The following is a 27,660-nucleotide window of genomic DNA, read 5'->3' as shown; positions in this document are numbered from 1 at the left end:
AATGAAAGCCCAAATGCCAAATGACCCTCTTCACCATCTTGTCCACCTGAATTGCCACTGTCAAGGAACTATGTAGCTGTCCCCTCAGTCTCTGTTCTACAGTACTCTACCAATCACCATGTAGGGACTGTCCTGGATTGACTGACAAAAGTGCAGCTCCTCACACTTGGAAGAGTTGAATTACAATTATTTTTTAAAACAGCGACGCTGCCAGAATGGACCCAGAGAAAATGAGGAACGGAGACCCAGCACTGCTCTGCAGGATCCTACTGCCCAGTCAGGCTTTTAATGACCTGTTAAAAGAGCTGGTGATGTTTTATTTTAAAATCCTGTGACCATGGGGCCTGTGCTGGCAGAGGCTTCAAAGGGTTGCAGACTCTGGAAAGCAGGGCACCAGAAAATGAACAGAACCACCTCCATATAAGGGGATGATTCATGGGATGGTGAGCACGGCAGCGGACCAACCAGGGGCTCTGAAGCTAAAATGGAGCTGTTGGCCACTCGGTGAGGTACCCCACGCAGGGTGTAGGGTGTTGGATACTGACTTGAGACTGGCTGAAGTCCGTACCACTCAATTTACACTGCCTGTACTTTTCGATCAGTGGGAGGAAACGAGCCCCCTCACAGGAAAACCTATACAGACAAGGGGAGAATGTACAAACTCCTTACAGACAGCGCGGGATTCGATCCCCAGTCTCGATCGCTGGAGCTGTAACAGCATTGATCAAACCGCTACACCATCCGTGCCGCCTTCTGCGAAAGAAAAAGAAAAATTTATTATATGACAATAAAAGAATCATAATTCAATTGCTGCTCCTCCTTCCTGATTGATCTACAATCAAGTTCTCTACATTGTCATTTGGATGGCCAACAGCAGTGGACCCAATACTGACCTCTGCAGTACATCACTGGACATCAAGAAAAACATCCTTCCACTATGACCCTCTGTCTCCTTCCATTCAGTCAGTTTTGAATCCAATTGGCCAGTTCACCTTGGATCCCATATGATTTCACCTCCCACAAAGGCCTTGCTGAAGTCCACATCCACCGTCCTGCCTTCATCAATCCTCAGATTCACGAGACATGAGCTGCCACACATGAATCCATGCTGACAACCTTCAATTGGTTCCTGACAATCCATCTGCTGGTCCATCCTGCTCCTCAGAATCTCCTCCAACAATTTTCCGACCACTGACATCAAACTCAAGGTCCCGGACTCATTTTCAAAAAAAAAGCACATTAGCCACCCCAAGTCTTCTAGCACTTCGCCCGAAGCCAAAAATGATGTACATATCCTAGAAAGGGCCTCCACCATTTCTTTTCCAACATCCCACCAGATGTGAGGATGCACTTCATCAGGCCCTCGGGATCTGTCCGCTCTAACGTATCCCAGGGCTGCCAACACCACCTCCCTGCTACAACATGCATGATCCAGGCCATTGCCACTCATTGTCTTCAGCTCCTTGTCTTCCATGATCTCCTTCACAGGCTGATGTGAAACATTCAGTCAAAATCCCACCCCATCTTCCTGTGGATCCACAGGAAGATGGAGTGAAACATGAAAGTCTGCAGACTCTGAGATTGTAGTAAAAATACAGAAATGCTGGAGGAACTCAGCCGGTGAAGATATATTACCAATTTCTCATGCCTGAGCTCTTCTTCAAGGTAGAAGCAAAAAGCAGCAGGCATCTTAATTCAAGATGAGAAAGGGGGAAGAATGGGATGGGAAGGAGTCCTGACCCACAGCCAAAAGGTGCTCATTGTATATGATCAGAGGAAAGATGAGAATTGATTCAGGTTCTGTGAAATGGCAGTATGGTTAGAGTAGCGGTCAGTGCAACACTGTTACAGCTTCAGAGATCGGGCCCACATCGAATCCCACGCTGTCTGTAAGGAGTTTCTACATTCTTCCTGTGTCTTCGTGAGTTATTCCCCAGGGGCTCCGGTTTCCACCCACTGTTCAAAATGTACTGGGGAAATGGAGGGGTGGGAGGATGGAGGAAAACAGGCAGAGTGGTGGGAAAGGGATGTAATGGAGGGAAGGAAGGAAGGAAGAAAGCAGAGGGCTGGTGTGGGGGGGGGGGGGGGGGGGGGAGAGAGACAGACAGAGTCCTGTGTTTTATCTCTGATTCACTTAACCAGTGTCAACAGAATCCTGTGTTTTACATCTTTTGGACTTTGATATCTTTCTCTCTTGAACCCATTTCTATCATGCACATCAGAAGAGATCTAATGGGGGGGGGGGCAATTAGGGTACCGGGAGGGGTGGGTCTCATCCCTGCTGTGGATACTCCCTCCTCCTGTATCTTCACCCTTGCCCTGTGTAGGAGCCTGTCCACCTCCTGTCCCCCCTTCCTCTCTCAGTCCTACACCTGCCCCAACCCATCCGTGCAGCCGGTGGGACAAGGACTGCAGCTGGACACGGCGTTGTCAGGGACCCTTCTCTCTGATTCCCCCGGATGACAGAAGGCACTCGGGACGCCCATTCCCCCTTCTCCCCCCCACCCCCAGCACCGAGCACTCCTCCTCCTGGCTCGTTGCTGAGGAAACGACGCTCGCAGGCTCTGTGACGTCAGTGCGCCACCCCTGGGCCAGGGCACGTCGTCACGTAAAGAGACGCCAGGTTATGGCGAATCGGGAGCTTGCAAATATTTACCGCGGGGCCCATAGCAGATGCTCCTTAAGCTGCTCGGTGAATCAGGCTCTCGTCCCGCCCAATGGGGAAGATCATGTTGATGAGCTCAGGCAGGCGCCACAGGCCGGCACCGACGTCACAAAGCGGGGGGCGGGGCCTCCCTCCGGCTGGTGGGAAGTGGAGGCCGCCCAGTTTGGGTCCCGATTCCCCGTGGGAATTGGCCGCTGCGCCAGGAGCTGGGAGACCCAGCCGGTTGAACGACTCGGCCCTGAAAGGTCCCGGGCGCGTGTTCTGGGGCCAATAGAGCGGGTTCAGGAACGCGGGGCATTCTGGGACATAAAACTACAGCACAGGCCCTTCGGCCCTCGGTGATGTACCGATCCATATATTCCTCAAAAAGTACTAAACCCTCCCTACCCGTAACCCCTTAGGACTGGGATTCGTTTGGATTCAGATACAGGATGGGATCAGTGTGGAGACTGGTACATAAGCTGTGGGGAGAGAGTGGGGCAGTGGGATCAGTATGGGGACTGATACAGGGCTGTGGAGAGGCAGTGGGATCAGTGTGGGGACGAATACAGGGCTGTGGGGTGAGAGTGGGGCAGTGGGATCAGTGTGGGGCCTGATACAGGGCTGTGGAGAGGCAGTGGGATCAGTGTGGGGACGAATACAGGGCTGTGGGGAGAGAGTGGGGCAGTGGGATCAGTATGGGAACTGATACAGGGCTGTGGAGTGGCAGTGGGATCAGTGTGGGGACGAATACAGGGCTGTAAGGAAAGAATGGGATCAGTGTGGGGCCTGATACAGGGCTGTGGGGAGGCAGTGGGATCAGTGTGGGGACGAATACAGGGCTGTAAGGAAAGAGTGGGATCAGTGTGGGGCCTGATACAGGGCTGTGGGGAGTGAGTGGGGCAGTGTGAGTATTGTGGCGATAAGTAGGTGACAGTTAATGTTAGGGAAGTTGAAATCACTACAACTCTGAATTTCCCACATCATTCCAAAATCTGTCTGCTTATCTGCTCCTCAGTGTTCCGAGGGCTATTTGAAGCCTGTAGACTAGGTGTAATACTATTGGGACATCAAGCAGGGCGATTACATCACAGAGAGTGACTTCTGCAGAGGTGAGTGATCTTTTTACAGTAGACAGGTTAACGCGGTGGACTGAGGCCATGCCTATGATTGATGCTACTACAGACTCTTGTGCTCCCTCTTGGAGAGAGAGGCTCAGAACTAGCAGGGAAAAGCCTGGGCATGCAGACAAAGCCTCGAATGTGACTCCAGGCTCAAGGTCATTTTTATAATGAGTGTGTCTGAACCCAACATGACATAGACTACTCCTTACACAGTGATAACTCCCTTCCTATTTCTGACTTCTACCCACACTGACTCAGTGAACACTGGTGATGAGAAATTTATTAACAAAACTTTTTTAAATTGGCAGAAGCACATTCAAACTTTTTAGTGGGAGGGTATTTTAATATTTGTCTGGATCTGGTTCTTGATAAATCAACAAGGCAGTTGGTACAACAAGGGCAGCGAAAGCAATGCTGGTATTAATGAGAGAATTGAATTTAATGGATGCTTCGAGATTTCCACCAAGTGGAAGGGACTGTTCCTTCTATTCTAATATACATGATTCCTACTCTAGGATAGATTTGTTTTTCGCATCAATTCAATTACAGGGTAGAATTGTGGAAGCAGAAATCAAAGCAAAACTTTTATCAGATCACTCACCTCTGCTATTAACTATTTTAATGCAGGATAAATAATAAATGGTATATTGATGGTGTTTTTTAATTCATTGCTGTTGAAAAGATAGGACTTATGTAATTTTATAAGGAGACAAATTGAGATGATCTGTGAGACCAACTGCAATTCAACCAATAATAAATTTATTATATAGGATGCTCTAAAAGCATATTTAAGAGGACCAATAATAAGTTATGCTTCAAGCATTAAGTAAGAATTTCCAAGGGAGGTGGAAGGGTTAGAAAAAGAGATACTGTAGCCACTGGAATCGCAGTAGACACAGTAAAATAACCTCACAAGGTATTTCTTCTGTGAATCAAATGGATTCACTGTACAGATTGTACACAACCTTTTAAAAGTCCAAATCGCGCCTGACACGTGTTGATGTCATCATGCACTGACGTCACATGGTCAGTTCGATAAATTCTGGGAGTTGGAGTGCCACCATAGCACCACAACACACAAACCCACAACCACCCCACCAGAACCGGCAGAAAGGTTTGTCTGTGGTCAACCTCTACGACAGACTGTAGTTTGTCTGATTATCTTATAAGGTCCTTCATAAGGCACCTGTAAAGGTTGACCAACTGTTCCCCTACAGATGAAGACATTCACAGTTTTTGAGGTCTTCAGGCATGAAGGAGAAGTGTTCTCCATGTGAAGATGGTGGTATAGGGTCAATTTTCCTACAGTCTCCCTTAGCCTGGTCAACAGTTCCTTAAGATCGTCATTGAAGTTGGAATGGTAGGGGATGAATTCTCCCGGGACCACCAATGATGCACTGTGCATGAGCTCAGTACATGAAGCATGGAGGTCCTCTTTAGAGTTGTTCTAATGTCCAGAAATGCCCAGGGCAGCTCATCATCCCAGTTTGAGCCCTCTAACCAAGCCATCAAGGCCGACATGGGATGTTGATGAAATCTTTCCACCATTCCATTAGCCTGAGAATGATAGGCATTTGTACGATGAACTGTTGTACTAAGCAAGCAGAACAAAGCCGTCCACAGCGAGGAAGTAAACTGTGGTCCTCTATCTGAAGTAACATGGGCCAGTAAAACAAAACAAGTCACCCAGGAACTGAAGAGTGCCCAAGCACAAGAGTCTGTAGTAGCATCAATAATAGACATGGCCTCGGGCCACTGCATTAACCTGTCTACTGTAACGTCCATGTGGAAATGAGCAAAACTGCGAGGAAGGACTTTTGCTTTCTGGCAGACAATGTATGACCTTGCCATTTGTGCAGCATCTTTTTTAAGACTGTGGCACACGAACCTGTCAGAAACCACACGAACAATCGATCTAATTGATGGATGTGAGAAACCATGCACCGAGTCTAATACTCAACATTTCCATGATGACAGTGGGTGTCCCGTTGATATAGCACAGAGGAGTAGTTTGCCATGAAATCCAATCTAGACACCCTTCTATTGCAGGTTCGTGATTGCAGTCCAATAAGCAGTCATTGTCGTATTCTTGGGCCACGGTCAAAGCTGTATAGTCAATACCTTGATCTATGGATGAAACCACGAGTGGAGCAGAACAGGACATTGCATTAGCTACCACATTGTCTTTTCCGGAAATATCTACTGTTTTTATGGAAAATTCTGAAATGAATGATAATTGTTGTCGTTGTTGAGCTGACTAGGGCTTTGCGACCTTGGAAAACATTTGTAGTCAATGTACATAGTAAAATCTCTGCCCTCCAAAAAATGGCAGTGTTGAATAGACAAGTATATGGCCAAAAGCTCCTTATCAAAAGCACTGTATTTCTTCTCTGTTTCACAAACATGGCGGCTGAAGAATGCTAAAGGTTTCCATTGCCCATTGACTTATTGATTAAAAGCACCTCCCTCGGCCACATTGGAAGCATCAGTGGAAAGGGGAGTGCCTGCATTTAAAACTGGGTAGCGGAGTATAAGTGGCATGAGTTAGCAAATCTTTTGTCTTCAAGAAGGCATTGTTTAACTCTTCAGTCCAATGGATAGTTTTTGCGTTACCTGACAGTAAATCAAAAAGAGACTTCATGATCTGGGCTGCTCCTGGAAGAAACCTACAATAAAAAATCACCATTCCTAAGAATTTCTGTAGGCTTTTAACTGTAATAGGCTTTGAGTATTTGATAATGGCCTCAATTTTGTATGGTTGTGGAGTCACGCCCTCCAGAGTAATTCTATGCCCCCAAACATAATTGATCGTTTCTTGTCCAAAAACGCATTTGTCTGGATTGATTGTCAGTCCAAATTCTTGAAGACAGATAAAAAGTGTACGAAAATGTTCCAAGTGTTCCTCCTTGGTTCCACTGGCCACTAAAATGTTGTCACGGTAAATGAAGACGTCATACCACAACCTAAAATGTCCATCATCCGTAAAATGATTGAGCAGTATTCTTTAATCCAAATGGCATTCTTAAAAATTCGAACAGCCCAAACCAGGTAATTATTGCTGTTTTGGAATGTCTTCCGTCTCTACCAGTACTTGGTGATAGCCACACACCAAGTCTATTTTGGAGAAGATTTTTGCACCATGCAAATTAGCTCAGAAATCCTGAATATGAGGTATCGGATAACAATCCGGAATGGTGATGTCGTTGAGCCGCCTGTAATTTCCACAAGGTCGCCGACTTCCATTGTGTTTTGGGACCAAGTGTAATGGGGATGACCAGGGACTTTCGGACCTACAAATTATAGCTAGTTCCTCCATCTTGGCAAACTCATCCTTAGCTAAAGGCAGTTTCTCTGGCAGTAAGCGATGCACTTTCACATGGATAGGTGGGCCCTTAGTACAAATGTGGTGAGTAACACCATGCTATGCAGTGGAGGCAGAAAATTGTAGAGTAGTAATCTCAGGGAAATCTTCCAACAGCTTGGGGATTCATCCACTGGTTTACTTAATGTTTAGAGGCACAGAGCAGGGATATAGGCTTTTGCCAGAGGAATGGTCTAAAAGTAGTTCCATCTATTAGCCGACACCCTTTTAAATCAACGAGAAATGAATGAGCCCAAAGAAAATCTGCACCAACAAAAGACGGGATACTGCTGCTATAATAAATGGCCAAGTGTAGAGATGATTCTTGAACTTGACATTCATGAAGATTGGAATGTTGGAACTGTTAACTGTTCATAGTTGCAGGTCCAGAGTAGGATGGCATGTGTCAAAACTGGTGGGTGGAAATACATTAACTTCTGAACATGTGTCCACCAGAAATTTTCACTGGGACAACTGATCCTATGCATACAATAGGCTTGTAGGTTTTTCACCAACTGCCGCAGCCCTCATTGGCAGTTGGCCTGAGCATATCCCACACGCAAGCAGAGTGGAAGGTACTTGCAGGCTTATATTCCCCAACGCCTGTGATAATAACACCAAGATGAGGTGTCCTGCTTCTCTGTTTTGGGGCATTGTTTGTTTGTAGGAAGTGCTGTGTTAAGAGCACTATAGTGTGACCCAGGGTCAAGAGTGGAGGAGTTGGTTGTGCAGACTTGTTTTTCCTTGCTGTCCTTTTTAGCCAGCCATACAATGTCTGCCTTTGCTGTAACACCTCTTGGGTCTTCGAATAAACACCTGGATGACAAGAGCCTAATATAATCTGGCATTCTTTCTAAAACACAGCTGCTCAAATAGCAGATTGGAACTTTCACCACATGACAGGAACAGCATTTCGTCCATTAGTTCCGAAGGGGCATGGTCTCCCAACCCATCGTGATGTAGTGGTTTGGCTGCCCTTTCCCTATGGGACATACCATATACCCACAATAAAAGTGCTTTTAAAGTGTTATACTTGCTTGAGCATGGTGGATCCTGTAGGAAGTCGCCGACCCTCTTAGCGACGGCCAGGTCCAGGGAACTGATGAGATAGTAATAACTCAACTTTGTGAAGGTGAAATTATGCTTCAGCCTGTTGGAACCACAGTTCATGCTCAGCTGTCCAGAAAGGTGGCAGCTTCACAGCAACTTTTGTAGGGTTTTTCCAAAAATACGTTTTTGGACTCATCGGGGTCACTAATTGTGGCCACTGGAATTGCAGGGGTCACAACAAAATAGCCACACAAGTCGTTTCTTCAGTGAATCAAACTGATTTACTGTTCAGAATGCGTGCAACCTTTTAAAAGCCTGAATCGCGCATGAAACCCGTTGATGTCATCATGCACTGATGTCACATAGCTAGTTCAATGCCTTCTGGGAGTGGTAGTGCCACCATAGCACCACTACAATACTCCATTTGGAAAAGAAGCTTCTGCAAAGGGGTTCTGAAGAAAAATGCAAATTACTTATTAATAAAAAGCTTTAACTATAATACATTACAAACATGCAAGATAGAGAATATTAAGAACTAGACAAAGATACTATGAGTTAGAGGAAAGAGCTCATAAGGTTGGCAGTTGAAAGCAGAACAGATCTCAAGAACAATCAATGCAGTCAAAACGGATACAAATAGAATGTCCTACAAACTACAAGAAATTAATGAGGCTTTTAAACAATTTTATTCTAAATTATATCGATCAGAATCTCGAGATAGTAATAAAATTGAAGAGGTCCTCTCACAAATGGAACTTCCAAATTTTGATTTTAGAAAAACAAGAAGGACTCAATGCCCCCTTTACCCAGATGGCGATAAGGGAAGTCTCCAGGAGAGGATGGGTTCCCCCCCCCCCCCCCGAATTTTATAAAGAATTTAAAAATCTGTGAGGCCTCTTTTTATGGAGTTATTAGATCAGCTGGTTAAGACTCATACTCTCCCGGAATCCATTTCTTATTTTTAAACATAAAAATAACATATACAACAATGAACCAAAAACATGAACATTATATTTTATAGAAAAAAAGGGAAAAAAAAACCCTCCTCCTCCCCCCCCCCTTTCAGGCAGTTCTCCTAAGGAGAGTCATAAAGAAAGAAAAAAAAATTAAAGAAAAATTAAACATACATATTAAAATCTAATCGACGTAAATCAAAATGTAAATATGAATATAACAACCATTTACTAATAAAAAAGCTATAGTTATCATGTGAAACATATGTAATTTTTTCCATTATTAAACAGTATGTCATTTCATGCCATCTATTAATATCAATCATATTTATCTTTCCACGTACTAACAATACATTTTTTCACTACAAATAATGCTAAATATACAAAAGCAAGTTGAAATTTATCTAATCCCAAACCTTTCAGAGGTTGCAAACTGCCCAATAAAGATACTATCAGATCTAAAGATATTTTAATCTTATACAGATTTGGATTTATCCCAACCCTTTTTATCCATACCATCCTATAATGTTTAATACATGAATGAAATATAACCCTTCTCTGGTACCTTCATAAGAAAAGTCTCAAATTTAGTTATTTCAGGTAAAATCATATCGCTACCAAACACACATTTTACCAAAGATCAAATTTAAAAATAAAGAAACAAAGAATTCTTATCAATACCATAGCTGTCCCTCATCTTTACGCTTAATCGAACTGTTTAAACCTCGAGCATTAAAAGTAGCAAACCTCAACTTTAACATATCTACTAATATTACTAAAGACCAATAATATCTTTATATAAAAACTCAAATCATTAGGAGAAAAAAAAGTCACAAATTAAAAGCGAGATAAAATGAAAAGAAAAAAAAATTAACAAACCTCCCCCCACCCCCCAAAAAAAAACTACCAAAAGGTAGTAATCCCTAAACAAAATTTGGGTGTGGATCACCCACCAGTGGCTGGTGACTAATAGAACCTAGAACAAATTTCTTCCTCCCCAGCCAAACAAAAAAATAATCTCAAAATATCATAATAACGTAAAAAGTAAAATAAGAATACGAAGATTCTGCTATTCATATAAGAGGTTCCAAACTCGGAGATCCCATTTCAAAAGAAGTTGGACTCTTTCCATTCCCGTTTTTCCCATTTCTACCATTTCTTCCGTTTCCAGAACAACCAGATTTTTCTTTAGGAGACAATGGTGGACGTCTTATATCTGGCAGTGAATCAGCAAAAATCATTGCTTCATGATCATCCTCAAAAAACCGAGATTGATAGTCTCCATGAAATACCTTCAACACTGCCAGATAGCGAAAAGTAGACTTATAACCTTTACGCCACAAAACTTTAACTGGATTAAATCAACGTCGATGTTGAATAACCTCTTGACTCAAATCAGGATAGAAAAAAACTCTGCTATTCTGAATCAATAACGGAGTTTGTCGTTTTCTCGCATTTTGCACCGCCAGTCGAAGTATTGCTTCTCTATCCAAATAATTCAAACATCGAATTATTACAGGTCTCGGTGGCTGACCAAGTAAAGGTGATCTCCTTAAAGCTCTATGAGCTCTTTCCAATACCAAGCCTTCAGAAAAAAATTCTTGCCCGAGTACTTGTGGGATCCAGTCTTTAAAAAAACGAAGAGGATCTTGTCCTTCCATACCTTCTGGCAAACCAACAATTTTCACATTATTCCTTCTACTTTGATTCTCCAAATAGTCTATTTTCCTAACTCCTTCTCACGTTCTCGCAATTCTATAACGGATTTTTCAACCTTCAACACTTTTTCTGTATTAGAAGCCACTTGTTGTTGACATTCCAAAAAAAGCAGACTGAATTTTTTTTAAATCCTAACAAGATGCTTCTACACGTGCTTTAACTGTATTCAATTCTGAACTTATCCTTTGAGCCAGCTCATTCATTATAGGCTGAATGACAACATTTAACAGCTTACATTGTAGTTCATAAAAGCTCAGCCCTGCTTTCTCTAACGTAGTGGCAGAACCAGGTAACTGCAGCTCCTGCTGCAACTCAACAAAAGGCATTTTAATGGTTTTACTGCAGGTCTGGACTCCCAGCGATGGCACCCCAACTTCCTCGGGGTCCATGCTGGTCTCCCCCCGCAGCTCGCTGTTTTTTCAAAAACTCATGGAGGAAAGCAATATCTTCAGGTTGAAATGCTTCCTGAAGTGTTTCAGACAATGGAGTCGTCTTCCTGCGTGCTCCTTCTGTTAAAATCGATAGGCTGCCAGAATTGGGATCCATTTCTCCACTTCTTGGGAACACGCACCTTCCTCCAGAGAATGGGTAATTCCAGCACTATCCTTCACTTGGTGAGTAGTAGACATTTTTTTCAGCTCCCACAGGCAATCTTTGTAGTTGAGGCACTGAAGAAATTAAACCTGAGGCTGTACCAAGTTGTTTAGGCCCCAAATCTTCAATACTTTGAAAATGTAACTTCTTCTGCACTTGAGGTTTAATCTTTTTACCATTAATGGCCATAATAGTTCATTAATACTTTAAACTAAAATTTAAGTTTAAACTTGAAAACAAAGGGTTAAAAAATGGGTACTTAAAAGTCCGGCCAGAGAGGTCGAGATTACACGTCTAGACTCTACGCCATCTTGTCACGCCCCCCCATCCCCCCTGGAATCCATTTCAACGGCAATAATTACAGTGATAACTAAAAAAGATAGAGACCCACTGAAACTGTCATCTTATAGGCCTATTTCATTATTGAATTTGGATTATAAAATTATTGCCAAAGCCTTGGCAAATAGACTGGCGAAATTTTCCAAAACTAATAAATATGGACCAAGCTGGTTTTGTCAAAAAGAGATCATCTGTTGATAATGAAAGCAGATTGCTTAGTCTAATCCATCTGGCCCAAACAAGAGGTGATTTTAGTGTAGCTGTGGCCCTAGATGCAGAAAGGGCATTTGATAGATTGGCATGGGACTTTTTATTTAAAGTGCTAGAAAGATTTGGATTAGGGTGAGGAGGAAGGGGTTAAAAGCAAGCTAGAGTATAGCCAGATTTTACAGCATGATAATAAGGTGGATGTGGCAATTCAAAGGGGCCAATTAGCTCGAAGAATAACTATAGGAATTTATTTTGAACCAAACAGCTTGAGCAATGTCTGATAAGAGGCTGTCCATCTTATGTTATAACCTAATGTGTATGTAAGAAGCAATTGCATTGGGTAAGAATGTATTGAGTAAACTTTTGATTGGGCCAAATGTAACTCGGCCCATGTGTAGATTGAACAAAGGAAATTAGTGAAACACAAGTGAGTCAGTCTATGCCTGATGCTTACAGAGAAAGCATGTCTGTAACAGCATTGAGCAGATAGCTCAAAATTTTGCTGATCAGGACAAAAGTTTGGGTATTGTCATTTTACGTGTTCCACCAAACAAACCAGAATCCACAAGGGCATTATATCATGAACCTATAGCCAAAGTTGTAACTAATGGACAAATTTCTCCAGCATTCCCCCTATTTAGATCTAGCAGACAGGGAAGTCCACTATTCCCAGCTCTCCTTATATTGGCTATAGAGCCATTATCAGAGACAATTCGATGAGATCCAGACATTAAGGGGGTTAGGGTTATATTCCAGGTGGAATATAAGATTAATTCATTTGCTGGTGATGTATTGATATACTTGAGAGAACCAGTAACTTCATTACAGAAATTGTACTCAAAATTGGAAGAATATGGGAAAAGTCTCAGGTTATAAAATAATTAGGATAAAAGTGAAATTGTGCCGCGTACGGGTTGGGATTATAGTCAATGTCAAAGAAATACTCCATTTTAGTGACTGCCAAATGGGATAAAATATTTAAGGATTAAAACAGATAATAAATTACAGAACTGTTACAAATTAAATGATGTCCCCTTACTTAAAAGGGTTCAAGAGGACAAACAGGTGACTGGCTCTGCCAGTAACACTAGCTGGCAGTCAATTGTGTAAAAATGAATATATTTCCAAGAGTACAATATCTCAGACACTGCCCATATCATTACCTCAGGGGATTTTTCAGGAACTAAATGAACATGTCAGAAACTTTCGACAGAAGGGTGAGATGGCCAGAGTCTCCATAGAAAAATTAACATGGAAATATGAGTTGGGAGGTTTACAGCTCCAAAATTTTAAAATAATGATTATTGGGTAGCCCAAACTAAATTCCTTTCCTCCATATTTGAGGGAGGAAATAAATCTTCATGGGTAAAAATAGAACTGTATAAAGAGGGAGAGAAGATAGCAGATGTTATACACAAATGGGATTCAAAATTATTGCCAGGTGAGAAAGAACCCCCCCCCCCCCTTAATTAACATCTGGAGTAAAATAAATGAACAGATGGGTACTATTGGGGGAATATCTCAAAAAACACCCCACACTCAAAATAGACATACTCTTTACAGTGGGAAATAAGATTTTAGATATCTGGTCCCGAAAAGGGATCAGATTTATTGAGGATTGTTCTGAGCAGGGGCAACTTATGTTATTTGAACACTTGAAAAACAAGTTTGGTATTGCTAATCATACAATATTCTGCTATTTTCCATTAAGAGCATATTTAAGGGATAAACTGGGCCCGACAATGACTCTATCAAAGTGTAGTGATGTGGAGACTCTGATTCGAAAGGGAAACACAAAGAAATTTACTTCAGCAATGTATTTACCACTTCAAACGGGAACCATCAAACAGGGGGTTCAAAAGTGTACACGGAGATGGGAATTGGACTTAAATGGAAATATTGGTGATCAAAACTGGTACGATCTATGCCGGGATTATATGGCAAATACAACAAATGTAAGATATAGATTGGTGCAATATAACATTTTGCACCAGCTGTATCTCACACCACAAAAGGTAAATACATTTAAATCAGATATTTTGGATTAATGATTTAGGTGTTGTGAGGAGATCAGAACTTTTCTACATCCAATTTGGGCATGTTCCAAGTAAGACCCTTTGGGATAGATCTGCGGCAATTTTTAGAGCAAATTATAAAAATGCAATTTCCACAGAACCCTGAATTATTCTTATTGGGGAATATTGCCACTAAAAGATCTAAAACGAGTGAGTCCCAACATCAAATAATGTTTGTTAAGATTCCATTGGCAGTGGGCAGGATATGTATCGCAGTTACTTGGAAGTCTGATTCCCATCTTGGTATAGCCCGTTGGAATTCGGAAATGCATAGTGGTGTCCCCTTGAGAGATTAGAAAATTAACCTTAGAAATAAGTATGACGTCCTTTCAAATATAGCAGTCCTATTTCCAAAATTCAGATGCAGATCTTTAATTTCCCCCATCTCACCCACGAGACCCACATTAATAACCCCCTTGAGATCAAAGTAAATTTTGAAATTGTGGGATAGTTGTCGGATTCCTGACAAAACGTTTTTCTTCTCTTCATCATTTCTTTGGGGCTTATTTCTTTATTTACTTTTCAAAGGGGAGTGGGATTGGGAGATGGCGATTATAGCCATCGTGTATCAAAGATTATTATTTTACTTCAAATTTTTTTGTTCTTGTTTTTTTTTAATTTTTATTTTTCACACTGTGAACCATATCAATCAAAATACATACAAACATTTCCCTCTTAAATATACACAGTAGCATTTACTCCCCTTTTTTGCCCCCCCCTACCTTCCCTCCCTCCTTCCCACCCCCCTCCAAACCCGTTAAACATTCAACATATACAATACAATAAAACCATTAAACAATGTCATCACACAATGAAAATAAACAAGAAAATTGTGTCATCTACTTTTACACACTGGATCAAGTAATTTTGTCTTCTCATTTTATCATTTTAGGGGGTGGAGGTCCGTAGTAAGTCCTCTCTGTTGTGTTCCATGTACGATTCCCAAATTTGTTCAAATAATGTGACTTTATTTTTTAAATTATATGTTATTTTTTCCAATGGAATACATTTATTCATTTCCATGTACCATTGCTGTACTCTCAGGCTCTCTTCTGATTTCCAAGTTGACATTATACATTTTTTTGCTACAGCTAAGGCTATCATAATATATCTTTTTTTGTGCTTCATCCAGTTTGAGGCCTAATTCTTTACTTCTTATATTACTTAGAAGAAAGATCTCTGGATTTTTTGGTATGTTGCTTTTTGTGATTTTATTTAATACCTAATTTAGATCTTCCCAAAACTTTTTCACTTTCTCACATGCCCAAATTGCTTGTACTGTTGTTCCCATTTCCTTCTTACAGCGAAAACATCTATCTGATAATGTTGGATCCCATTTATTTAACTTTTGGGGCGTGATATATAGCCTGTGTAACCAATTATATTGTATCATGCGTGTTTATTATATTTTTCATAGTTCCAGAGCATAACTTCCCATATTTCATTTTTTATCTTTATGTTTAAATCTTTTTCCCAATTTTGTTTGGGTTTATAGCTTATTTCATCATTTTCCTTCTCTTGCAGATTGATGTACATGTTTGTTATAAATTTTTTTATTATCGTTGTTTCTGTAATCACATATTCAAAGCTGCTTCCTTCTGGTAATCTCAGTCTGCTTCCCAATTTGTCCTTTAAGTAGGTTTTCAGTTGGTGGTATGCAAACATTGTACCATGAGTTATTCCATATTTGTACTTCTTTTGTTCAAATGTTAATAAATTATTTCCCAAAAAACAATTAATTCCTTTTCTCTCCCATTCTCTAAAGGAAAGGTGATCTATTGTGAAAGGGATTAGTTGATTTTGTGTCAATAATAATTTTGGTAGGTGGTAATTTGCTTTTTTTCTTTCTACGTGAATCTTCTTCCATATGTTGAGTAAATGGTGCAGTACTGGTGAATTTCTATATTGCACCAGTTTTTCATCCCACTTATAAAGTATATGTTCTGGTACCTTCTCCCCTATTTTATCTAGCTCTATCTTGGTCCAATCTGGTTTTTCCCTTGTTTGATAAAAATCTGATAAATACCTTAATTGTGCTGCTCTATAATAATTCTTAAAGTTTGGTAGCTGCAAACCATCTTGTTCGTACCATTCTGTTAATTTATCTAGCGCTATCCTCGGTTTCCCCCCTTTCCATAAGAATTTCCTTATTATTCTCTTTAGTTCATTAAAGAATTTCTCTGTTAAGGGAATTGGTAACGATTGATATAGGTATTGTATCCTTGGGAAGAAATTCATTTTAATGTAATTTACCCTCCCTATCAATGTTAGTGGCAATTCTTTCCAATGTTCTAAGTCATCCTGTAATTTCTTCATTAATGGCTGATAATTTAATTTGTATAGGTGGCCTAAATTATTATCTAATCTAAACCTAGGTATCGGATTGCTCGTGTAATTCGTATTATTTCATTGGCATCGCTTCACTTTTATTTGCGTTGATCTTGTACCCCGATATATCTCCATATTCCTTCAATTTCTTATGTAGTTCTTTTATTGATATTTCTGGTTCTGTTAAGTATACTATGATGTCATCTGCAAATAGACTGATTTTATTTTTATCCCTTTTTTATTTTCTGTTCTTATCAGTTCTGCCAATGGTTCTATTGCTAAAGTGAACAGTGAGGGAGATAGTGGTCATCCCTGCCTAATTGACGTACTTAATTTAAATTGGTTTGATACATATCCATTTACTGTCATCTTCGCCAATGGTCCCTTATATGATGCCTTAATCCAATTAATATATTTTTCTGGTAGGTTGAACCTCTGTAATACTTTGAATAAATAATTCCATTCTACCCTGTCAAAGGTTTTTTCTGCATCTAAAGCAACAGCCACTGTTGGTATCTTATTTCCTTGTACTGCATGGATTAAATTAATGAATTTACAGACATTGTCCATTGTTCGTCTTTTCTTAATAAATCCAGTTTGATCTTGTTTTACTATTTTTGGTACACAGTCAGCCAATCTGTTTGCTAATAGTTATGCTATTATCTTATAATCTGAATTAAGTAGAGATATTGGTCTATATGACGCTGCTGTTAGTGGATCTTTCCCTGTCTTTGGTATTACTGTAATTATTGCTGTTTTACATGAATCTGGCAAGTTTTGTGTTTCTTCTATCTGGTTTATTACTTCCAGGAGAGGAGGAATTAATAACTATTTAAATGTTGTATAGAATTCTATTGAGAGTCCAACCTCTCCAGGCATTTTATTGTTCAGCAGCTTTTTTAATATATCCTGTATTTCCTCTATTTCAAATGGTTTTATCAATTTGTTTTGCTCCTCTTCTTGCAATTTTGGTAGTTCAATTTTAGCTAAAAACTCATCTCTTTTGTCTTCTTTCCCTTAGTTCTCAGTTTGGTATAATTATTCATAGAATTCCTTAAAGTTTTCATTGATCTCTGTTGGGTTATATGTAATTTGTTTGTCCTTTTTCCTTGGTGCCAATACAGTTCTTTTAGCTTGTTCTGTTTTAAGTTGCCAGGCTAATATTTTGTGCATTTTTTCTCCTAGCTCGTAATAGCTCTCCTAGCTCATTATGTTCTTCTCCACCTTATACATTTGTAATGTTTTGGGTTTTTTTTATCTGCCAATTCTCTTCTTTTTGTTGTATCTTCCCTTGTCGCTAGTTCTTTTCCTGTACTTACTATTTCCCTTTCCAACTATTCTATTTCCCGATTGTAGTCCTTTTTCATCTTAGTTACATAACTTATTATCTGCCCTCTAATGAAGGCTTTCATTGCATCCCATAGTGTAAATTTGTCTTTCACTGATTCCGTATTTATTTCAAAGTACATTTTAATTTGGCATTCAATAAATTCTCCAAATTCCTGTCTTTTAAGTAGCATGCAGTTTAATCTCCATCTATATGTTCTTGGTGGGTTGTCCTCCAGTTCTATTGCTAATAACAGGGGTGAATGATCAGATAGCAATCTAGCTTTATATTCCATTTTCCTAACTCTCTCTTGGATTTGGGCTGTCAACAGGAACAAGTCAATCCTGAGTATGTTTTATGTCTACTCGAATAATATGAGTATTCCTTCTCCTTTGGGTGTTGCCTCCTCCATATATCCAAAAGTTACATTTCCTGCATTGATTTAACCATAAATTTGGCCACTTTATTCTTTTTGGTAGTCTTTTGTCCAGTTTTATCCACCTTTGGGTCCAAATTAAGGTTAAAATCCCCTCCTATCAATATATTCCCCTGTGTATCTACAATCTTCAAAAAAAATATCTTGCATAAACTTTTGATCCTTTTCATTAGGTGCATATATATTGACCAAATTCCAGAATTTTGAATATATCTGACACTTTATCATTACATACCTCCCTGCTGGATCTATTATTTCCTCCTCTATTTTGATTGGTAGATTTTTATTGATTAATATAGCTACACCTCTAGCTTTTGAATTATATGATGCTGCTGTTACGTGCCCTACCCAGTCTCTTCTTAATTTATTATGTTCCACTTCAGTTAGATGTGTTTCCTGCACGAATGCAGTATCTATTTTTTTCTTTTTTCAGTAAATTTAATAGCCTCTTCCTTTTGATTTGGTTATGTATTCCATTAATATTTATAGTCATATAGTTCAACATGGCCATCTCATACTCTGTTTACACCTCATTTCTGCTTCCTCACCACCACATTTCCCCTTTTCCCCATTTTCATATTTCAGTTTTCCCTTTTTGAACTCAATGTATGACTACACTTCTAAAACATAAAATACTTCAACAACTCCCACATCTAAAATTCCCTTAACCCTAAGTGTTCCCCCCCCCCCCCATTCTGAGTTGCCCCTTGTCCCTTGCCGGGCAACCACAACTCCCCTCTCCATTCGGATTGTGAACCCGCTCGCAAGCATCAACTGATTTCACAGTGACTGTTATTCTCTCCCACCCAACCCCCTCCAGAAAAGACTTCACATCTTCACATTTAACAAAGCTCACCCTTCTTTAGTTCTTACTTATACATTATTTTTACATCTTTATATGTAGTTTGTCATCGATCTTGTTACATCTCTTCATCTCTCTTTCTGTCCTGCAGGCGTTTTGCAAATTCTTGTGATTTCTCCGGATCTAAGAACAGTCTGTTTTGCTCCACCGGGATAACTATTTTAAGCACAGCTGGATATCTTTAAAAAAATTTATAGGTTTTTTTTCATAGGATCGATTTTTGCTCGATTTTTCTTTAGGAGTTCAAAACTTATGTCTGGGTAAAAAAATATTTTTTGACCCTTGTATTCCAATGGTTTTTTTGTCTTCTCTAATTTTCTTCCTTGCCCTCTCCAATATATTTTCTCTTGTCGTGTATCTCATAAATTCTACTAAAATGGATCTTGGTTTTTGTTGTGACTGTGGTTTTGGGGCTAGTGTTCTGTGTGCCCCTTCTATTTCCATTCCTTCCTGTATTTCTGGCATTCCCAGGACCTTTGGAATCCATTTTTATAAATTCTTTCATATTTTTGCCTTCTTCATCTTCCTTTAGGCCCACTATCTTTATATTGTTTTGCCTACTATAGTTTTCCATTATATCCAACTTCTGAGCTCACAACTCCTGTGACTCTTAACTTTTTTGTCACTTTCTTCCAATTTTCTTCTTAAGTCATTCACTTCCATTTCTACAGCCATTACTCGTTCTTCCACATTTTCTAATCTTTTCCTTATTTCTGTCATGACCTGCTCTATTCTACTCACTTTTTCTTCTGTACTTTTCATTTCACTAAATTCTAATGTCAACCATTCTTTTAATGCTTTCATTTGTTCTTGAAATTTTTTTTATCTATATACTGTCCATCTATTTTACCTTCTATTCCTCTGTGCAGAGCTTGGTCTTCTTCTTATTCTTCTTCTTCTTCTGTGTCTGCACCTGTGTTTGTGTCTTCTACTTCTCTTCCTTGTATCTGTGTCTCTTCTGACTTTCTTGTTGAGCTGCTTGCCTCAGTTTGTTGGCTGTTTTTTTGCATAGCTTCTTATTGTTGGTCCTCTTCTGGGCTAGTTATCTGTTGGGCTTCCTGTTGCTGTTTTTCCTTCTTATCACTCCCTTTCCCGTTGCTTTCCTCTTCTTCCAGCTGAGAGCCCTGCTGTCGGGCATCTCTCAGCTGGTCGTGCTGTGTAAGTTCACTCCACAGCTGGGCCACCCTCCTGTCGGTGTTTTCCTTTTCCTTGTTGTGCACATTGCGCACTTCTGTTTGTCTCAGAGAGCCATTTTTGAGTCCCGCGGTCGGAAGGTCGCGTCCCTGCGGGGTCGCCACTAACCTCAGGGAGCAGATTCCTCTCTCCACGGTGGCTCCCTGCCTCTTCATGCAGGTAAGGCCTTCTCCTTTCACTTCCGGCTTCTTTCCTTCTTTTTTTCCCGTTGTTTTTGCTTTTTCCTTCTTGGGTGCCATTTTCTTTCTTTTCTCCACACCTTTATCTTTTATTTGTTGTGTTTTGTGTTTCTTGAGCTTTATGTTTTCTTCACTTTATTTCTTCTTTTCTGGAGAGGGCTGGTATTCTCCTACCAGCCACTACTCCATCACGTGACTCCCCTTTTTTTTTGGTTCTTGTTGATTCCATGTTGGCATATAAAATTTAAATAAAATATTAAAATAAAAAGAAATGGATGGCCACTGGGAGATCCACACTATTACAGTGGACAGAGCCGAAGTGCTCAACAAAGTGATCTCCTAGTCTACGTCCAGTCTCCGATGTAGAGGAGACCACAGTGGGATCACCGGCTGCAGTAGATGACACCTGCAGATTCACAAGTGAAATGTTGCTTCGTTTGAAACGACTGTTTGAGGGCCTGAATAGTGGTGAGGGAGGAGGAGGAATGGGTGCAAGTGAACCATCTCCTGCAGTCACAGGGGTCGGTACGAAGGGGATGATTGGTAGGGAGGGAGGAGTGGACAAGTGAGTCATGGAGGTGTGAGAGATGGGAAAACTGATCTAAAATTATGAACATGAAGGAAACTAAAATTCATACATCAGTTAATGGCTGTTACCAGTACAACAGGATGAGCTTGGGGATTAGGATGCAGGAAAGCAGAGTCAGCACGATTAACATAAGAATCTTCTACTCTTTGTGACAAGAGCCACCATAAGACTAAGATAAGGAGTGGTAAGGAACAATAGAATGTAGGAAGTTGAGGTAGTCTGGATCAGATAAGGGTCTCCTAGCCCTGGACAGAAGTACCAAGTCCTACATATCTAATTAGCTAACCTTACACAGATTTATACATATTAAATTAGCCAACCCAAGACAGGATGAGCCAACTCTGCATATCAAGAGACTGTAGCCCCGAGAATCAGGAAGGTGTGAATAAGGACAATAACATGAAGGGACACCGACAGGATACCCCCTGGTCCTCCAAGTATACTGAAACTGCACGTAGGCAGGAAGGATTGCCTAATGCCAAACCTCTCCAACAGGAGGCAGAAGAATGTAAGGGGGAGGGTATTCCTATACTGAAATCAACTGTATAAAAGTTGGGTGAGCCCCAGTGTATGTGTGTATTCCCAGGGTAAGGGGAAGCACCCAACTTAGCATTGTTGTAAAATAAATGTTCTTTGTTCTCAATTTTTGTCTCGAGCAATTTCTTTAAAGGTACTTCAATTTCTAACAAATGGGGGTTCGTCCGGGATCACACTCCCTCCACTGACAGAGTACCCCGACAACGAGAGTAGGTGCACCCCGGCTGATTCAGCTGGACTCACGGACGACGGGTGGCTGGTCAGTGGAAGAAGCGAGTGATATCCGAGAAGAGGCATTGAGAACAAACGACGGGAGGAAGCGCGCTAGAGCATTGCTACTGGAACTCGGTAAGAGGAGTTTTACTTGCCTATAAGTATGGGAATTATGAGTAGCAAGGAAGAGAGTCCTGGTTCAGGATGTGAACACCAGATAGCTACGTACAGCCCGCTTGGGTTGATGTTATCTGAGTGGGGCACGGGAAAGACAAACTGACAATGGTCAGGTATTGTTGTATTGAATGGGTTAAACGCCCGGTTAAAGGGAGCTCCGTGTACTGGCCAAATTTCGGATCCGAGGATGAATAGATGTGTCAAGCTTTGAACATCTGGCTCAATCAAAACCAGAGAGAGACAATGTTGAGAGCAGGGAATATGCAGCCTGCTGGCTCAAGGGACCCATTCAACAACTGGTTTTGAGTGAGAAAGAACTCAGGGATAAGAGAGAGGAGGAACCTTTTGTCCCTGAATCACAGGGGTGGGATGTGCTACATTACCTCCCTCCACCTTATGTTCCTCCTATGCCGGCTCCTATCTTTCCTCCCCCTCCTATGCCCTACCCTTCTGCACCTTCCCCACCTCCCCCAACACGAGAGAAGAGAGAAGAGAGCAGGAGTGGTATGATGACTCGCTCACAAAGCACTCGATTAGCACCCCTGTTGACAGGAGAGAGAGGTAACTTTAATTCAGAACAGCATGAGACTCTTCAGGAAGAAAGGGCAGAACCCTTTGATTCATTTCCCAGGGAGCAGGAACCCAGACCTAATAAGCTAGAAACCAACTGGATGAGACCACTGCGGGAAGTTCCCATGGGAGAGGGTCTCGGTTTCGTAAATGTGCCACTGACCAGTACTGAAGTGCGTAACTTTAAGAAAGAACTGACCTCCCTGATAGAAGATCCCCAGGGATGTGCCGAACAGTTAGACCAATTTTTGGGACCAAATATATATACAATATGGGGGTCTCGACATAGAATCCCCAGCAGGGGAATAATTGGTACTAACAGGTTTTGTTACCAACTCAGCCCCAGACATTAGGAGAAAATTACAAAAGACAGAAAATTGGCATGAGCAGGGAATAACCCAGCTTCTACAGATCACACAAAAAGCATTTGTCCAGACATCTGAGGATAAGCAGAAAGCAAAGGCAAGCAGTTAAAGGAATAGTAGATGAGTAACATGAAAAAGGCAGGGACTGTGTGCCAGCTCCTGAATGTTGGGAGAAGCGTCGGGAGTGGGAGAGTAGAGACCAGAGATAATTTCATAAATCACGACTTCCCACTTCAGTCACTGACCAATATTGATTAAAATTCATGCTAAAAATTAAATGTCATAAATGATCGTTTTTCAATACTGTAGAATTAGCGAATTTAACTACCAGTTAATTCCAATTTATGAAATAAATTGTATTCAAATGTGATTTTGCACAGCGAGTACCTGAGAGTTGAGTGATGTTATAACATTTGCAGGGAGAAATGTTTGCGCAAATAGGGTGAGTTCTACACGTCTTATTTTAAGTGTATGTAAGATAAAGAAAGGATCTGATGTGTAAAGTGGCTGGATCAGCCAGTTGAAGGGGGAGTGTGCATGTCCCTTTAAGTGCACTGTGGCACTTGAAATTGAGGCTTCAGGCTCTTGTCTTGCAGTTAGAGGTATTTCTTTTACACATTCAGCAGTCAAGGTCTGTGAGTTTAAAGATCACCCACCTCTGAAGAATAAAGATACCTCTGGGGATTCCTATGGGGATTCCTATAAGTTTAATCATTCATTTCTCTGGTGCATTTTCCTCCGGAGTGAAATTAATGCCTCAGCACAATTTCTCTGTATTGCCGCTGTTATTTAATTCATGATAACTTTCCCCCATTCATCAGGTTTATATTTAAATCCGGTAGTGCGGAAGTTACATTGTAAATAATCACGGAGGTAAACCCTGCGCGACTGGATTCAGCTTAATGGAGAAATAAACCTGCGAACTGGTCTATGGTGGTGTGTGAGTACTGCAATAGGTGGAATATGATTTACATTGGTGGCATCGTTCAGAACAATTGGGCGCATAGGAATAATAATAGCATTAATTACTCACAGATCTTGTACCTGATACTATTCACTACGTCCTGGCTTCAGGACTGGGAAATTGGCATGGTACAGAGAAATTAGCATGGCACCAATATTTCTTGATTCACTAATGACTCCACAAGCTCCAGGATTCATGCAGCAAAACTTTAAGTGCAATATTATTGAAACTAGCCGGTACTTAAATGATTGTGTGTGCAATCAACATTGGAAAAATATGAAAGGTAATACAGGTGCTCCCCTACTTATGATTTTACGATGACACAATAGCATGACTGTCATTTACTTTCATATAATGTGTTAAAGGTCATCACAAGCATTGTTGATTTTTCCAATAAACTTTGATAATTCCTCTAAGGTGAATTTTTTGTAGCCTCGTTGGTTAATCACATTTTCGGAAAGCTTACAGGGACTGTTGGGAGAGAGCAGGGCAGCGGGATCAGTATGAGGACTGATACAGCGCTGTCAATGTTAGACAAGGTACGTCTCCAATTAAGATTTTTTTTCAACTTATGCTGGGTCTGCTGGAACGCAACCCTATCGTAAATTGAGGAGTACCTGTGATGTTCTTCTATCTAAAGCCAGCTTTAGATAAACTCTTATCATTCTGACAAATCTAGGTCTAAGTCTAATTTTCCTCCAGCCTTTGAGCAAGCGCTTCCACTGCTGCATCTTACTGATCACCTCCTCACCAATGAATCAGAAGACCATGGTGTATGGCACTCACTCCACAAGCAGTCTGAAAATGTGTACAAGCCTGTTCAACTTCATTTTACAAAATCAACAATCGGTTCCAAGCTCCCAATGCTCTCTGTGGAGAGAAAATTGCCAGATTTTTACCCTTTTAATGCCCTTGGTTATGTTTGCCTCTTCTCAAAGATTACATGGCTGCACAGAGGAGCAAGGCTGAAAGTGCCTTGAAGTAGTCTGTTGGCTGCACTTGTGACCTTTAGTCAGAAAATGCATGGGCTCTTGTCTCACTTTGGGTAGTGTAGCGGTTAGTTCAACTATATTACAGTGGCACTGATGAGTACATGATGTGAGGGGGTTGGAGGGTTATGGGCAGGGAGTAGGTAGGTGGAACTAGTTGGAGTTTCATGTAAATCGGTGCGGACTAGAGGGGCCGATATGGCCTGTTTCCGTACTGTTATTGTTATATGGTTATTATATGGAATATGGTTGTGAGCTGTGGCACAAGGCATTTAATTTTACAATTACAATAGCGATGTTAATTAATCGTCAAATTCATTGCCGTCGGCAGTAACAAAGACATGTCTTATTCCCACTCGGCTATTTTAAAATAAATTCAGTTACAATACAGTTAATATCACTCGCCTAATCATTATGGCTAATTGTGCTCTTAAGGCAGAACTAAAGGTTGAATATGTTTCAAGTTCTCTTGCAGAGGCTCTTGTGCTGCAATGTCTGTTATGTACTCACTCTAACAAATTGGAGGGTTGTGCCCCATACAGACAAGCAGCTCCAACTGCATTTTAATAAGGTCTAACATATTCAAAACCCATGCAAATATGGTTTGTGTTTCATTTTACAATTTTTACACTAACACAAAGGAAAGTCAGATTGTTATTCATTTTATTAAAATCTAGTGATTGGTTATATGTAAAAGCATGGCAAGAGGATCAACTAAAACCTGCCTGGGATGGTCCCTACTGTGTACTTTTAATTACAGACACCGTAGTAAGAACAAGAGAAAAAGGCTGGACCCACATTCAAAGAATCAAACCAGCTTCCGAACCACAACATCACGACACACCCTCAACCTGGCGTGCAGTTCTTCATCCTTCAGACCTGAAACTTACACTGCGCCGTGACAAAGTGCCGTAATGTTACATTTATTGTTGTATTTTTTTAACTGTTTATACATTTATTGTTGTATTTTTAACTGTTTATTTTTTTAACTGTTTATTCATTTATTGGGGTATTGTTTGTTAACTGTTTATGTCACTTCATTACTCGCTATGTTTTAAGTCCTCCTGGGATAGGGGCAGCAGAGGTCACAATTATTTTCCTTTAGAATGTAGACAGGGCATAGATTTAATGTATAGTCATAGTTGGATATGGGTTAACAAGGGATTCCAATACGGACCAGGGGAACTGAACAGCTTTAGTGGAGTACATTTAATTTGTATCTTAGCCTACACAGGTATTAAAGACAGGAGTTTTAAAGCGATAGCACAAAGGACATGGTGGGACAAAGACAGACAGAATGGTAGTCAGGATTGTACATGTCGCAGAGAGAGAGAGTTAATACATGTGCTAATGTACACAGACAGGCTGCAACTCACAAGTTCAATGATACCCATGCTAATGTTAGCAGACAAGCTGCAACACACAGTTAAATCACAAGAAACAATCCTCCCCAGTTTGGTCTCTTCTCAAACATCCTTTGGGTCTCTCATACATTCAAAATGACAAACACCACCCCGTGAAGGGGAGCACCAGTTACAAACGTGAGCTGCTACAGTACTCTAAAGCTGCTTGGTATTTCAATATCAGACTCCAGACAGCCTTCGGAGATCGGTGGCCCTGGGGTTCAGGGCTGAAGAGGAACGGCAGATACGAGCCACAATTCAACGGAACCGCCTGACTCTCGACTGTTCGTTCGCTGCTGAAGGCAGCATTTCTCAGAGACTTCTACAGGACAATGCTTACAACAGTCGGGTGGTTAAAGACACTGCTTCAGGACTTCGACAAGAATCTGCCCATGCCCATGTTCAGACTTGGCAACCTTGGACTGATGTGGGATGGACTAGACTTTTTACTGAAAACTGGAGCCTGATACTCACAACCTTTATAGCAGCAGGAGTCGCTACTCTGACCTTTATGGTGCTCCCCTGCCTAAAGACTTGGCTGCAGTTTTTAATTCATCGAACCCCTCGTCAGAACACTATACCCCAAAGAAAGTATGTTTCCCTAACTCTATCCAACGACACAGAGACTGCAATTCGGTTATTGACCAGCTGGGTAAAACAACACCTTACACTTTACAGCATCAGTAATACTGATCTAAAAGAAAAGTGAGGAAGGGGGGGGGGGGGTGGGATCAGTCACACTGAGACCAGTAACCAAAGATCAGTAACACTGATCATGGTGAAAGATCAGTATTACTGATCTAAAAGAAAAGTGAGGATTGTGAGAGATGGGAAAACTGATCTAGAATTATGAACATGAAGGAAACTAAAATTCATACATCAGTTAATGGCTGTAACCAGTACAAACAGGATGAGCTTGGGGATTAGGATGCAGGAAAGCAGAGTCAGCACGATTAACATAAGAATCTTCTACTCTTTGTGACAAGAGCCACCATAAGACTAAGATAAGGAGTGGTAAGGAACAATAGAATGTAGGAAGTTGAGGTAGTCTGGATCATATAAGGGTCTCCTAGCCCTGGACAGAAGTACCAAGTTCTACATATCTAATTAGCTAACCTTACACAGATTTATACATATTAAATTAGCCAACCCAAGACAGGTTGAGCCAACTCTGCATATCAAGAGACTGTAGCCCCGAGAATCAGGAAGGTGTGAATAAGGACAATAACATGAAGGGACACCGACAGGATACCTCCTAGTCCTCCAAGTATACTGAAACTGCACGTAGGCAGGAAGGATTGCCTAATGCCAAACCTCTCCAGCAGGAGGCAGAAGAATGTAAGGGGGAGGGTATTCCTATACTGAAATCAACTGTATAAAAGTTGGGTGAGCCCCAGTGTATGTGTGTATTCCCAGGGTAAGGGGAAGCACCCAACTTTGCATTGTTGTAAAATAAAT

At 40.9% G+C, this 27,660-nt stretch overlaps 2 long non-coding RNA genes across 3 annotated transcripts; one reads left to right on the top strand and one right to left on the bottom strand.

Moving 5' to 3' along the window:
- Positions 1 to 296: 296 nt before the first annotated feature.
- Positions 297 to 2,839, bottom strand: LOC138755041 (uncharacterized). The gene is made up of 2 exons (XR_011352004.1): positions 2,657 to 2,839; positions 297 to 753 (listed from the first exon to the last, which is right to left on the bottom strand). It is a non-coding gene; the product is annotated as an uncharacterized lncRNA (long non-coding RNA).
- LOC138755040 (uncharacterized) lies at positions 2,635 to 27,639 on the top strand. Of its 2 annotated transcripts, none has more exons than XR_011352003.1 (3): positions 2,635 to 3,034; positions 3,663 to 3,756; positions 25,560 to 27,639. It is a non-coding gene; the product is annotated as an uncharacterized lncRNA (long non-coding RNA). The 2 variants fall into 2 exon arrangements; XR_011352002.1 differs by having other exon boundaries at positions 2,654 to 3,003.
- Positions 27,640 to 27,660: the final 21 nt, after the last annotated feature.

Source organism: Narcine bancroftii, chromosome 2 (genome assembly GCF_036971445.1).
Source record: "Narcine bancroftii isolate sNarBan1 chromosome 2, sNarBan1.hap1, whole genome shotgun sequence".
Taxonomy (NCBI): Eukaryota; Metazoa; Chordata; class Chondrichthyes; order Torpediniformes; family Narcinidae; genus Narcine; species Narcine bancroftii.
Note: the sequence above shows the minus strand (reverse complement) of the source record. Positions and strands in the feature narration are given on the sequence as shown.